At 43.8% G+C, this 10,717-nt stretch overlaps 1 non-coding gene across 1 annotated transcript; it reads left to right on the top strand.

The window, feature by feature from the left end:
* The first annotated feature begins 315 nt into the window (after positions 1-315).
* Positions 316-445, top strand: LOC112064032 (small nucleolar RNA SNORA72). The gene has a single exon (XR_002891325.1). It is a non-coding gene; the product is annotated as a small nucleolar RNA SNORA72 (small nucleolar RNA).
* Positions 446-10,717: the final 10,272 nt, after the last annotated feature.

Here is a 10,717-nt window from a genome sequence, read left to right as displayed (position 1 = left end):
CCTTCATTTGGTCATTAAAACAAAAGCAAAGCAAAAAGTGCTATTGTTTATAACCTTTCAATATGCAACAGGGTACTGTAGCTGGTAGAAATTACCTGAGGGTATGTGCACACTTGCAAAATGAAATGGAAAGTGAGGCCATGATATCAATAATTCAAGTGGGCTGAATAAGTTCTTCCTAGAGATCAGCAGTTTCTTAAATCATCACACTAGTGTAGCTGTCCTAACTTCCAGGGCTTTGTAAATCCAGGATCATTGTGTGTGCAGTTGCAAGCTGCCTGGTATGCATGAGGCATTAAAAAAATGCAAGCTTTGCTGTGAATATTCTCGCTCTTCTGATTTTGTAATAACCAGGGCAGGCTAAACATTCACTATATTAAGACCATGCATGTGCCCCAGACCTAGTTCTTTCCCTAGTGTGGCTTTTTAAATGCTGGTGATAAACCAAGTCTGATTTACATGATGCATCTTATGTGGAAAAGGTCTGTGACTCTAGGTATCTGGTCAACCTCGAGAAATGACAGCGCAGCCAGTATAATGACTTTTGAAGATAACCATTGCTAATTTGATGATTACCAGTTGCCATTAAATGAACTGTAATATTATTGTGTCTTATTTTCTAGGCGATTCTGATATCATTAGAAGCATGCCAGAACAGACTGGTGAAAAGTAAATCATGCAAAAATTTTCTTTAATAAAAACTGGCCAGAGCTTATTTTTTTTTAAATGCAGGGTTTGGAGAAAGTCTAGATGAAACCAAATTCTGAGTCTACCACTTATTAGCTGTGAGCAATCATAAATACCTAGGCCTCCATTTCCTTATCTTTCAGGTAAATTCAGTAAGAGAACACCCACCAAAGTGTTGTTCTGAGCATGAATGCAGAACAGTGCCTGGCACAGAGGAAACACACAGTGGCTACTAGTTGTTACCATTAAGAAATCATTGGATGCAGCCCCTTGGGTGGAGGTGGGTGGGATACTGATAACTTCATTTCACAAATGGCCTTGCCGAAGACCTGAGAGCACAAGACCCTGGAAACAGGCAGTGTCTCCCTAAGGCACACAGCCATACACCGTGCATACCGACTCACCTAGCTCTGGGAAGCTGCTGTAGAGAAGCCACTTCTGGGCCAATCAATCAGTACAGAACGGTGCACTGCAGATCATATAACATGACACACAGTAATAATATCACAGGGTCATCACTGCAGCTGAAACGCTATGTAGACCTGCAAACATTCTTCCTTTTTCATAATTGTTATAATCTTCCTTATGAGCTGGGGAAAGGCACAATGAGACAAGCTTTAAACTTGCCAATCAAGTGCCCAGTGTTTTCCATTTTAAATGGGCGAGATGGCTCCCTGTCCTTTAGGTAAAGACTCAGTTTTTCAGATTTGCATCCTGTGCTACCACCACCTCTTGGTGGGCTGGTCTGATCCAGTGCCTGGAATGGAGCCACAAAGTGCACTGGTCCCGCCTTCTCCTTGGCACCTGTACCGGGACCGACTGATCAAGTCGGTGGCCCTTGTCATTTGTGCTGTTTGCCAAGTCTGAGCCTTTTGCAGCCACATCACCTGGTCCCCAGCCTCTGCTCTCACTCCCTGCACAAATCAAGGTACCAGGAGCAGAGCTACAAGCTCCCTGTTCAGCCATCAGATGCTGACTGGGGACATCCCTTGAGAGGCCATCCAAACATCCTTCCAGTTCTCTCCCTCCATCATTCACTCCTTCCGGAGACTTCAGCCTGGAAGGGGAGCATCCTCTCCCTCTAAGTCCATCTTCTTTCCCATCACCCTCCAGGAGGGGAGAGGTGGGTTCTCCTTCTCCCTCTCTAGCAGAGCTTCCCTCCATCCTCTCCTCCTTCCTCTGGGAGCCGGTCTTTCATGGATCAGCTCAGAAGCTGCCAGGGTGTCCTCCATCCTCTGGAAGGTTCTCTGTGATCCAAACCCATCAGGCGAGACTGTGAGAAGGTAGCCATCAATAAAGATGACAAAGATGAGAATCCACTGCTTTACTGTCCCACGACCACCATGTGCAGAGGTGTGGGTGTGGGTGTGTGTAAGGTTGTTCAATAGTCACATTTCAACTTAAAATTAGCCATAATTTCTGAGTGTGGAAAGAAAAAGACACTGGGCTGCAGAGAAGATGGCCAGCCCCGTGCTGAGAACCAAGACTAGATGTGTGGGTAGGTCAGTGTGTGTCCAGATCAGTGGTGGGGCAGTGAGGATTTGGGAAACAGGAAATGGGATGGTAACGTGTGCTGGGGATGCAGAAGTCAGGGACTCACAAGTTGTAGGCAGTGCTGGAAAGCCAGGCAGAGAAATTGGGATTCAGTGCATGGGGCAGAATGGAGTCCACACAGAGAGATGGGTGTTCAGGGGCAGGAAGTCCACGGCTGAGGAAGGGTCTTCTAGCACAGAGCTTCCCCACAGTGCTCAGAGCAAGCCCTGGGGCTCTGTGGTTGGGGGGTGGGGCCCACTCCCCTGAGGGAGAAGGCACTGGGTAGGCAGGACTCTGCGATTACAATCCCCACTGCAGCCACACTGTTCTGCTGCCTTCATTGTGGTGTAAGAACCAAAATGAAGGCTCCATAGTGTGTGCCGCCTTTTTGACATCTGGTCAACCTGGGAGGCCCTGAGTCATCTGTCCTGGTCCCCCTCCCCACTACACTCTTGCAGACAAGGTCTCCTAGCCAAGCAACCCTCCTGATAAAGGGACTCAGGTCCAGGTCTTGCTTATCCCTGCATAGAGGGTTTCAGTCCCTGCCAGGCTGAAAAACTATTCAAAGCAGCCAATCACATCCTGCAGTGGGAATCAGGACCCTCTTGAAAAGAAGAAGAAGGAGGAGAAGAAGAAGGAGGGGAGGGGAAGGGGAGGGGGAGGAGAAGGAGAAGAAGATAAAAGGAGAAAGGAGAAGGAGATGATGAGTGCGAAAGTACCTTAGTCATTTGGCTTAGGTATTTAGAGTAGTGGTCCACAAACGACTTTGACCACTTTCCTCTCTTGGGATACAGGTTTTGAGCACACTTACTATTCTATGGAGTGTTATTGAGCCGTGAATTGCATGCATATATTACTGTGTTAATAATTCTGTATATACTCTAATATACAAGAATTTTAAGGAGAATGAGATAAAAGTTACTGCCATAAAAATTCTAGTATTTTCTTTCCCCTTGTGGACCCCTAAAAACCATGCATGGACTAGTAGTACAGATAGTTCAGAAAAAAATGCCTCCAAGATCTGAGCCATCATGACACTATGAGGTCAGCTCAGTGATGAGTATCTCTGGTTTCAAGTTCACCTGGGAAGACACGTGGTTTGACTCAAAAAGATCCTATTACCACTGCCAGATGACACCTTACAGAGCCCAGTCCCTTGACACAGGCTTTCTGGTCAGCCTCTGAGATGCTTGATAATAAAATGACTAAAAGAAACACGAGGTCTGGGGAAGTAAGAGAGGCAGGTTTAGTAGTTATTTTTGTCCATTAATGTTCTTTCCCAAAGGCATTATTTTGCTCCACATTCTAGACGTTCTTCTTACAGATGTCAGAAACATATTTGGTACAGTCATAAAAATGTCATTGGGATCAAAGTGACTCAGTGTCCTCCTTCCTTATATCTGAAATTTTGGATTATGACTCCCAAGTTGTTATTAAGGCAATGCTAATGTAGAAAGGCCAGGCTCAGTATGATGCCTGGAGATTTATTTTACATCTTCTTCCCACCAACAAATCTATAGACCTACCATCATCTCCATCCATCTTCCCTGCTTTCCTACGACAGTGAACAAAACTGGTAAATTCCTTTGCTTGTGCTCTGGGTGCCATCTCCTATTCCCTTCTCAGGTATCCTACTCCTCACTTATTTTTCTCTCTCTTCTCTCTCTCTCTCTCCTGCTCAGATACTTTTATCCCTCCCCACCACACAATTCATGTCAGTACACAAACCTGATCCATCTTTCAAAGGCACCTCTTTACCTCTTACTCAACTCTAGCTAAAACCTCTGCATGTTTTTCTCCTGTTTCCTGTGAAACAAGTTATAAGACTGACTGTCTGAATTTAATCACCTAGCCCCCTGCCATCTCTTCATCCTGGTCCTATCTGTCCCCCATTCTTACCACTCTACTCTCATGTCAAGGACCGTGACCCACCTCCACTGCCAAATTCAGTGGCACTTCTGTGTCATAGCCCCACCAGACCTCTTTGCAGCCTTAGACACAGTTCCTTCCTCCTTTTCCATACACCCCTCTCTCTCGATTTCTGATGCTGTGCTCTCCTGCTCTTTTCCCCACCACTCTGGGCTCCTTCTCCATCACTTTTGCTGCTCCGGCTCCTGCCCTACACAAGAACCATATACTGCGGTGTCTATGAATAGGACTTTAGCCCTGCTTCTCCATCTACCCTCCCTTCTTAGGTCTGATCGGTTAAGTTCACATTTGTAAATCTCACCCGTTCTTTCTAGTCCAAAATTTTATCACTAGTTCAGACTTCTCCTCTGAACCCAAGGCTTATATAATCAATTTCCTGTTTAGTACCTCCGTTTAAATATCTTATAGACATTTCAAACTTCTAAAACATCAATGACCAAAACAGCAGCCTGCTTTCCACCCTCCATAATCTGTTTCTCCCTGAGTTTTCTGCACCTCATTATATGACATCATTGCCCACTGATTGATCAAACTGGAAACTTAGGTGGCCACTCTTCATTCCTCGTACCCTCCATATCCAATCAGCCACCAAGCTCTATGTGTTACTTTCCGGTTGCTTCTCTAACAAATTACCACAAACTCGTGGCTTAAACAATACTCATTTATCATCTTACAGTTTTGAAGGCCACAAGTCTGACATGAGTCTCCCTAGGCCAAAATCAAGGTGTCAGCAGGGCCATGTCCTTTTTGGAGGCTCTAGGAGAGAGTCCATTTCCTTGCTAATTCAGGTTGTCAGCAAAATTGTCTTCCTCGCAGTTGTTGGACTGAGAGCCCTTTTCCTTGTTGGCTACCAGCTAAGAGTCTTTCCCAGTTTCTAGAAGCCACCTACACATCTTAGCTCACAGCCCCCTTCCTCCTTCTTCAAAGCCAACAATTGTGGGTAAAGTCCCTCTCATGTTTCAAATCTCTTCTTCCATTGCATCTCTCTAATTCAGCTGCAAAAGATTCTCTACTTTTAAGGTTCCATTAGAATGGACCCACTCAGGTAACCCAGGATCTCCCCATCTCAATGTCTGTACTCTTAAACACATCTGCAAAGTCCCTTTTTCCAAGGAAAGTAACATATTCACAGGTTCTGGCAATTAGGCATAGACATCTTCAGGAGGCCATTGTCCTGCTTACCACAGCCCATCTGTTCTGCACCCAACACATCTCAGATCAGTTCACACTTCTCTCTCCACTGCCACCACCCGCATCCTTCCACCATCCTCTGTTACTGGGCAGATCCAATGGCCTCCTCCTATTCTTTCTGCTTTTTCACTCTTACTTTTCCAATGCGGTTCCTACACAGCAGGCAAAATAGTATTCTAAAACCTTAGACACAAAATCTTCTCCTATCTCCAGCTTAACCCTTCACTGTCTTCCCTTTATTGTTGAGACCAAAATTCAAATGCAAAAAGGTCTTTGTGATCTGACCCCGCCTCCCTCTCCAGCGTTCTTTTCCACCACTCAGCCCCTTGCTCACCAGACTGTGGTCCTTCCTGTTCTCAAAGGATTCTTTACCTTTTTCCAGCTCCTGAAACGCTAGGCTGCATCTCATCCTATAGGCAGCAGACCAAACATCGTCTCCTCAGATCTGCCTTCCCCGACCACCTTAACCTAAATCAGATCCCTGATCTCACTCCATCCCAACTAGGGTCACATTACTCTGTTTATTTCCTAACATAACCACAATCACAATTTGTATTTATTTCATCTTTCCAGTTATATATTAATATTATGTGTTTATTGTCTCACTCCCCAAGTTGAGCAAAATGAAGGGGCCCTATTCTATCTACGGCACCATCCAGTCTCTGTGGTGAGTGGTGCAGTGTCTCACACCCAGCAGGCAAGCGATGATTGTTTGTCGACTGGCTGAATGAAGGAACCAATGAATTAGGGCTATTCTCCGAAAGAAACCAGAGTGAGTCACAACTGCATACTCAGCAGGTGAGGAAAACCCTCACTAGGGGGTTTATGCATTCCGTTGTTTTATGAGTGAAAGCAAGGGAAAATAAATCTGCTAATAACCAAGAATACTGCCCAGATCCTGGAAAGCAGAAAACCAAACCAAATGAACAGGAAAAAAATATTTCATCTCCCTCAATAACTAAGAGCACCAGAATTCTTTGCTTTGAGGTAAGCAGAAGTGAGGTAGAGAACAGATAACATGACTCTGACATGACTCTGAACTAATGAAGATCTAGGAGGAGTATTACCAAAGCGATAGACGGTCCTGCTCACCAATGGACCCAAACAAACAGTTATTGCCATGAGCTCTTGAGTCCCCATGCTTAGTATTCAAGGGCATGTGGATGTAACTGTGTGAAGTCTTCTTTATTATTGGCTTTTACAGTTCTGTCTTGTCCTTCTAGAGACAATTTGTTCATTGCTTCAGAAAAAAAATAAGAAAATATCTGTTTTACTCAGACAGTTAAAGTCTATATTGCTTGGTTATTTAGCTCCCATCACCACACACATCTTTTCTGAGACATCTCCACGGCTGAGAGTTTTCATCTAAAATCGCTTTCTATGTCTGTGCTCCTATCCTGGCGAACATTTCAGAAGGTGCAGCTTGATCTGTCTTGCTACAGATCTAGAGAAACGGTTCTCCACTGGAGCCATTTTACTCCCCAGGAGACATTGAGCATTGCCTGGAGAAATTGTCAGTTGTCACAATTTGGAGACAGGGAGGGTGGAACTGGCTTCTGGTGGGTAAAGGCCAGGGACGCTGCTAAGCCTGCTGCAATGCATAGGACACCCTCCACAAAAAAGACTTACCAGGTCTAAAATGTCAACAGTGCTGAGGTTGAGAAATCGTTTGCTAGAGGGAGAAAGAACACATGTCAATCAGGTGCTCAATTATATCCTGGCAGCATAAGTTGAGAAGGCATGTTTGGCCACTCAGAGATGGGACCCAGAACTTCAGTTCCCTTTACAATAACTGATTTAAGATTAGCATCTTACCCTAACTCTCTCAAAATAACTCACTTATCCTTTTTCCAAAGCAACATATAATACAATTGAAATCCTCTTGACCCTCTCTGGGGCATTTTTGGCTTCTGACTGCTTCCTGAATCCCCTCTCCCCTTGGTCTCTGGATGCACTTTCTCCCAGTGTGCCCCTCGACCACTTCCTCCCCAACTCCTTTGTGAGCTGGTCTCCTCTTGCCCACCCACAAAGAAATGGCAGCCTCTCTTCATTCCACCCTGTCTCCCTAGACCATCACATTTACTTTATACTTTTAACTCTACCTATATGCTGGCAACTTCCAGAACTGCATGTCTAGGCCAGAGGCCCTGCCTGACTTCAATGTTCAGTTGCTTCCTGGGCATTTGTGTAAATGTCCTGCAAGCGTCTCAAATTCAATGCACCTAACATTGAGTTATTATCCTGCTTTCCATCCACAGTCTTGCTTTTTGTCCTCTACATTATGAATTCTCACTGTCTACCTGAGACCCATCCCTGACAGTCAGTCTTGCCTCTTCCTTTTCTTGTGCAACAATTTCCAACTCAATGCAAATCAGGGGTCAAGTCCGGTCACACTTTTCTCATTAACATCCTTCCCATCCCTCTCCTCCTCTCTCATCCTCACTGCCTTCCCTCCAGTTAGTACCATTTCCCCAACAATCCCCAGAGCCACCTTTAGCGGGTCTTTAGAATTCTAGTTTTTCCTTTCTTTTATCCAGGCTCCGCTCACCTACTAAAGAGGTCTTTCTAAAACATAAATCCAATCATTTCAATCTACCACTGAATTATGTTAATGCTTCCTGTGTACATGACAGATCAATTCCAAGTGCCTATCCTGGCCCACAGACCCTGCCAAGGTCTGACCTGACCTTCCTTTGCAGCCTTGATTCTCTTTGCATTTCTCCTCACACCAATATTTAGGTCATACTGAGCTTATTGCATTTATCAACCTGCCCTGCCTATATCTCATCTCATAAACTCTTCTTACACTGTGGGCTCTACCAGAATTATTACACACACACAGACACACACACACAGACACACACACACACAACACTTCCTTCCTGGACACTTTCCCACCTTCTACTTGAAAAGCTGAGCAGCCTCTCCCTTGGGCCTCATTGCTCTGGTAGGTAACTCTGTCCTGATGCTTCTGATTTATTGCTCTTATTTGTATACATTTATGTCTTCTTTTAGACTATATCCTCTTTGCTTGCAAAGGGCCGTGGTGCACACTGTATGCCCAGCAAACACCACAGCAGCAGGAACAGGGTGGGAACAATAATTATTTGTTGAGTTAAGTAATTGAATAAATATCCACTTTGCTCCAAACACCTCCACAAGTCTTAGCTCAGCCGATCATTGGGACTGAAACATCAACCACTCTGGCTTGAAATCCAATCCAGTGTGTCACAATGCTTTTTTGTATCATGTGAAAGTTTAATGTTCACTAGGGCTTGTGGACATTAAAACGTGAGTAATACATCAATAGCCCTTCTCCATGGAAATAAAAGACCATGATGAACATTTATGTAAATCAATTTTCATCTTAAATCACCTCACTTTTTCCAATTACATAGTGTCAGTAAAAGTCAATAGCCTAAGTCTTTCAGAATTTCCTTACCGTAAAGTAATTTGTAGTTTCCTACTCATTTATGCAAGTCAGTAATAGTTGTGTAATCTATAGCAAAGCTGAAAACATCAAATGCCTGTTAATGCTAACCTATGCATAAGCTTATTTGCATACCATTTGTCCATCCTACCATTCCCCAGGCCCCTCTCACAAATATAATGAGAAATTCAACACAGGGAGAAATGATTCTGATGATTTATTCAAATATTACTGTATGAAGAATAAAAATTTTAGCTAGTATTATCTTTGGGTTACTCCATCCAAATAAAACCAATGACTCAAATATAATATGTCAAAAGTCATCTAATTATCAACTTCATTTCAGAAGTCTATTACCCAATGTAAGCATAAAAATATAGCTATAATATCTTATAAAAGGAGAACTTATAAGGTATGTAGGCCTTACACATTAACTGGCAGAGCTGGTAGATATATTAATTGGGATTCTTGGGTCATAAGCAACAGACACTAATTCTGTCTAAATTAAATAGGAGGATTTATTGGAAGAATGTCAAGAGCACACAGTATCAGTGCAGGAGACTGGACACTCAGGCAAAAGTATGGGCAACTTCAAGAGACCCACAGCAAGAGGGGTTTGGTCAGGGGGACACAAGTGAATGAACTCCACCCATTTGTATTTTCTTCCCTCTGCTCAAGATCCACTTCTAGGGATGATGAGTGCAATTATCTCAGGTTGGGTCACACCTGCTCCTTATGTAGAGGAGAGCAGAACACTGTATTACAGTCTATCTTAGCTTGGGCTGCCATAACAAGACACCATAGACAGGGAGGCTTAAACAACAGAAATTTATCTTCTCACAGTTCTGGAGGGTGGAAGTCTGAGATCAAGGTGTCAGAAGGTTGGGGTTCTGGTATGGACCCTCTTCCTGACTTGCAGATAGCCACCTTCTTGCTATGTCCTCACTTGAGGACATAGACAGAGCTCTCTGGTGTCTCTTCTTATAAGGGCACTAAGCTCAACATGAGGTCCCCCTTCTAATCTCATCTAACACTAATCACCTCCCAAAAGCCCCATCTCCAAATACCATCACATTAGAGATTAGGGCTTCAATTTATGAGTTTGGGGGAAACACAAACACTCAGTCTGTAACACAGACCCTCCAGATTATAACCCAAGAGGAAGAAGTAGTTGCCCGCAAAGGGCATGGATTTGCCTGGATGGCCAGACAGCAATTAAATCATTGAGTGGATTGACTGAGTGCCTGAGGTCATGATGTAATTATGGAAGACCACGAAACATTGATATATTTAACTTAATTAAGCATATGGAGTCAATAAATTTTAATAATTTTAAAGAAAACAGAACTATATTTATACATGTATCTATGAAAAGGCGAGTTGTTGAAATAAGCACTATCATTTCTTTTCCCTTGTTTTTTTTTTTTCCCTTCCATTGATAGTTTCCCCAACAGAGAAGTAATGACCAAGCACCAAAGAAAAATAAACGGATGGCAAAAATGAACACTGACAAAGTGTTATATGCTATGCTCCTTTATTCTGAGACTTGATGGAAGACAAAACATATGAATTCCTTTTAGCAGCAGGACACCTGGGCTCCAAGCAAGCACAGCCAGAGGGGCACCATGAGAGGGAGGGACATTGCCAAGCTCTTATTCTGTGTCAGGCACTGTTCTAGGCTTTTACAGGTACTAATTCACAACAACCTCATGAGCTAAATTCTACTGTTATCCCATTTTACAAATACTTTATGCCTGCAACATCAATTTGTTCCTTCTAGTAAAATCACAACCAAAGTAATAACAAGCATGTGTATTTGGGGGCTGGTAAAGTGGGAGTCGTCCAGGGCTGGGTCAGGTACAGCAGACACAGCAGTGAACAAAACAGACAAGACCCCCTGCCCTCATGGAGCTGCCGTTCTAAGGAGGGGAGACATATGGTGAATGA

Source organism: Physeter macrocephalus, chromosome 8 (assembly GCF_002837175.3).
Source record: "Physeter macrocephalus isolate SW-GA chromosome 8, ASM283717v5, whole genome shotgun sequence".
Taxonomy (NCBI): domain Eukaryota; kingdom Metazoa; phylum Chordata; class Mammalia; order Artiodactyla; family Physeteridae; genus Physeter; species Physeter macrocephalus.
Note: the sequence above shows the minus strand (reverse complement) of the source record. Positions and strands in the feature narration are given on the sequence as shown.